Source organism: Gavialis gangeticus, unplaced genomic scaffold (genome assembly GCF_001723915.1).
Source record: "Gavialis gangeticus isolate Ggan-Ray unplaced genomic scaffold, GavGan_comp1, whole genome shotgun sequence".
NCBI lineage: Eukaryota > Metazoa > Chordata > Crocodylia > Gavialidae > Gavialis > Gavialis gangeticus.
The window spans coordinates 15,164,414-15,168,929 of record NW_017729016.1 but is presented as its reverse complement, the minus strand read 5'-3'; the positions used below and the strand labels follow the sequence as shown (position 1 = coordinate 15,168,929).

Genomic DNA, 4,516 nt, shown 5'->3' with positions numbered 1-4,516 from the left:
GTCGGACTTGATGATCTGCTCAGGTCCCTTCCAACTCTATTAACTATGAAACTAGGATAAGCACTCCTGTCACTGACATCTCTGCTCCACTCTCTTCCAAATCTCCACGACTCCTACACTGGGCTGCTGGACAAAAGGACATGCGCACTGCAACAGTCCTCTGCAGAGCCAAATTTGTTTGTTTTTATTGGCATCTACCAAACTGACAGCAACTAGGGAGAGCCACCATGTAACATTTCAAAGAATCTCAGCTGTCATTTATCCTCCATTGCACTGGCAGCAAGTCCAGTTTCACAATGCCTCACATTTCACAACACACTTGCCCTACAATTCTGTTACTGGTACTCATGTTAAAAATGAACCCCAGAACTCAGGAAGGGACAACAACCCTTCTGTTTCAGGGTCACAGGTATCATAGCATCACTCTCACTGGCTACAGGTTTTGGCAGCATGCAGGGCACATTAGAAATCAGTGGGTTCAGAGAGGCCTCAGCTTTTGTGGGCAACAACCTACAAAACCTGTGACCACCTGACAAAATAGGTTGTTGCCTACAAAAGCCTGTGGTTCTCCAAACCCATTGGTCTCCAAGGTGCCATCCTACTCTGCCTTCCTGATTGCAGCCAAACACAGATAACGCCCCTCTCTGCTAAAGTCTTTGAGTAACCTCAATCTGAGATTTAAAGTGTTTTAACCAAAGCTGTTTGAGATTCAAAACCTGGGAAAAATCAGGAACTATTTTTGGTGTCTTTTACAGTCCCTGCACTGTATTCTGCCTCATTTGAGTTTTGAACACTGACAACTGGGTGATCCCTGTTCCAGACTGTTAGGAATATTACCTGAGAAATGCTAACAAGTGCTCAACAGAACCTCTGAAACAAAAATACTTCCTCTAAATTTATATCCCTAGATTTCAACATCTCAGAGATCTTTCAACTAGACTTTGATTACTACAGATCAGAAGTCCTATCTTCTGAAACAATGCCAAGTCTTGTAATCCCAAATAAGTTTGAGACCTAAGAGAGGACGTACGGCCTATATATTTCTGCCTGCAGAATTGGAGTGTAACGTGTACTCCAGTGATTCTGTTTTTGCTCATGACATACATGTTTTCTGCTTTATATATGAAATTATCTTGGTCTTTGGTAAAAACCTCGTCTCTCGTTTTTTTTCTTTTAAAGAAATGACCATCTCCATGCCTCCAAAATGACTGCATAGATGCAAACACATATAACACTTGAACCACTCCAAAACACTTTACTGATCGGGAACAAGTTTACAACGTTCCCTGGACAGAAGCATCCGTGTACACTGCTAAGGGCTCTAAACAGAGCTGTCACCATTTAGAGATTTAACCGCTGCCTTTCAGGGGTCAGTGCCTAGTTTCCCCAGGATTTTCCCCTGGAGGAAGAGGAAGACCTGGACTGGCTGGACACTAAGAAAGAAGCTGCTACCACTGCCTGCAATTGCAATACTATGCTCCCTCTTCTTAAAACCACTGAGCTAAAAAAAAAAGATTGATTCAGTTTAATAAGAAATCACTGTTACACTTTACCAAAATCTATATGGCTGCCTGGTGTTGCACAAGCATGTAAAACGAACAACCTGGATCCCATCGCAGGAAACAGACCTCACTCAAGGGGCTCCCAGACTCATTTGGGGAAGGAAGAAGGTGGGTGGGGGAAGGTACTGGGGGGGCTATATGACCCCCTGCTTGCAGTGGATGAGGTGCCTTAACAGTAAACACTTGTCAATTCCTGGGTGGGAAACAGTAACTAGGAAATGTGTGTATGGGGAAACAAGAGCCATTGCACAACAGGCACTTAACAGACCTGCTGGTCTGTCAATGCCACACTAAACAGGAAGTGAATTAGTCCATTAACTGTTAAATGTCCCTCCCTCTCTGTGCTCCATTTGCACTCATCCCTGGGACCCAGAGAAGGGAGGGGAAACTGAAAAAACACTTTCCAATGCAGGCAAAAGCCCCCAAGTTCTTGGAGGATCCCATGTGCACCCAAGAACCACGAGCAGGGGCCACACAACATCCCCCAGCACCTGGCTACCCACCCCGTGCCCCAGGTCGCTAGCACAGAGGCTTCCTGCTTCTCTACCCCTGAGAACTGATTTCTGTAGACAGATCTCTGGGCACTTCTGTTGCCTTGTGTGTGTTTGGGGGTAGGGGGTGAGGAGCAGTGCAGTCTGAAGTGACCAAACCCAGACACGGGATGGCATGGGAGACATGGGATGCCCGGTGTCTGCAAATAACACTGAACTGGCTCACTCAGGGCCGACTCGAGATAGTACTTGATTTCCCCAGTGTGCTTTTGAAACTTTCCAGGAAGTTTAAACCATTCTGAAGTGGTGCACATGTCCACACTGTTAGGGTTTCATGTATATTTAGAACACTGTTACATCTGTCCACATCCTATGTCAACTTCACTGTAGAAAGAACAGGTTTATACAACAGATAGAGAGGTCTGAAGGTAATGAAACAATTATAAATGAGTAATTCAGAATAAAAACAACTGCAATTTCTTCTACCTGCTGTACCAAGTTCCCTCTGACCAAATATGAATAAAATCTGCCTGAAAAAGGTACATCTCTGTTGCCCCTCCACCCTCAGCACCACCATCCATCCGAAAGCAGCCAAGGACACCCTTTGTATTAATCATTCAGCAATACAAGGTTCTTTCCCTACCCTTAGATACCTACCACAGCCTCTGCATTATCTTCAAGGTCATAGTGTGTGGAATAAGAGACCAGGACCAGGAATACATCTCTCACTGGGTAGGCAAACAGCACTTACATATCTGTAGCTATTTTATTAAAACAACTTCTTGTTGACCTATTTTAAACAACCACAAGCACATAAACCTAGGCAGCGAAGGTATTAAAGACTGCCAAACCTATTAATGCCCAATTAATTCTTCTGAAGGTAGCCTACTAAGAAAGCCATCATTTCAAATGAATACAGCACAACTATCCTTAAGCAGACAGCACTGATATACTACTACATTAGGGTTACAAATTCATTAACAAGCGAGCAGCTGCACTGTAAGTAAGGGGGATTCTCCATGAAAGTTTCTGCAGATACCAAAAAGCAGGAGACGCAAACAAATTTAGCCTTGAAAAATAGCTCACAAAGATAAAGTGTTCATTTTATGGGACAGTGTATTTTCTCTCTAGATCATGACTGAAGTTACTGAGAAGCCAACACGTGAAACAGCTAAACACCACAACTGGCATATTACATTGGTTGACACTATGGCTGGTCCCTTCACCTTTATACGTCTCCATTGTTTCAAGTTATAGAGAAGTGCAAGCAGGGAAAACGTAGAACTGGACTGAAACATTTTTGTAACGAGCATGGTGATGACTTACCCCTATTAAAGTGTTCACGAATCCTGCTAAGTCATAAGCCAATTTGATCATGACATCAATGCTGAACTTGGAAATCTGACTCAGAATTTCAAAGGTCCCAAACCTAGAGGTGTTTGAACCAATCAACCCTGACAACCCTAAACCCAAATCCACACTTCCAGGGGAACAGTCAAACTGCCATACTGGATGAGACAGAAGTTGCACCTCATCCACTGGTCTATCTTCCAACAATGGCAGCATCAAGAAATTCAGAGGAAGGTGCAAGAACCTGATGCAGGATTATTTGGCTCCCCGGCTTTAAATGTCATCTATGCGTCCAAGACTCTATTAGATCATGAAGTTCAATCTCTCTTCCAAGAACTGTCACAATAATCCTGAATAGCGTTACCTGCATAAATAGCCAATCCTTCATTAAATCGTGATATGCTCTTGCCATCAGTGACTTCCCAATGAGCTCCACAGTCTAATTACACCTTCTTGTAAAAAACACGTTACATCTGTTATTTCAAAGGGGAAAATTCAAAATGTCAGAGGCCTCCTTTTTCTTGTCTACTGTGAAATACCTGATCCATCTGAAATTCATTCAAGAAGAATAAACTAAGATGTAAGAAATAATCTTGTTTTTAAATCAGCATGAAAGGCAGGGGGAAGAAACAGAGCCTGTTACAAGGTGTGGCAGATAAAGAAGTTTAGGGCTACGATCTTGGTTCAAGCAAAGTGAAAAACAAACCTCCGCTGATGTGAACTGTCCACAAAATAACTGGAGATGGATGAATGTTACTTGTAGTTGAGCTAGGGGGCCCAGATGTTTACATCATTCAGATTAATAATAAAAATCTCACACGCTTAACAGTAATTCAAAATTACAACAGCCATGTACTCGGGCAAAAAAGCAGCACACTAACATGGAAGAGGCCTGTTACCTTCCTCTTCAGTAAGCAAGCAGCCAAATGCAGAGATAACTCGTACATAGTATCAGCACATCTTGTACCCATTTCAAACAAGTGATTTAAAAAAAATGGATCATCACAAGGAGCATTTTAAAAAGTCCTGAAATTCGCTTTGCTAACCCACCAACAGCACTCGACTCGGGGCGGGGGGGGGGGGCTAAAACTATGTCTGCTGTGACATGAGAAG

The 4,516-nt window shown here is 43.1% G+C and overlaps 1 protein-coding gene across 1 annotated transcript in view; it reads right to left on the bottom strand.

Annotated features, from left to right (window-relative positions):
* The window catches only part of GET4 (golgi to ER traffic protein 4), a 23,718-nt gene that overhangs the window by 18,287 nt on the left and 915 nt on the right, over positions 1–4,516 (bottom strand). The window lies entirely within an intron of this gene.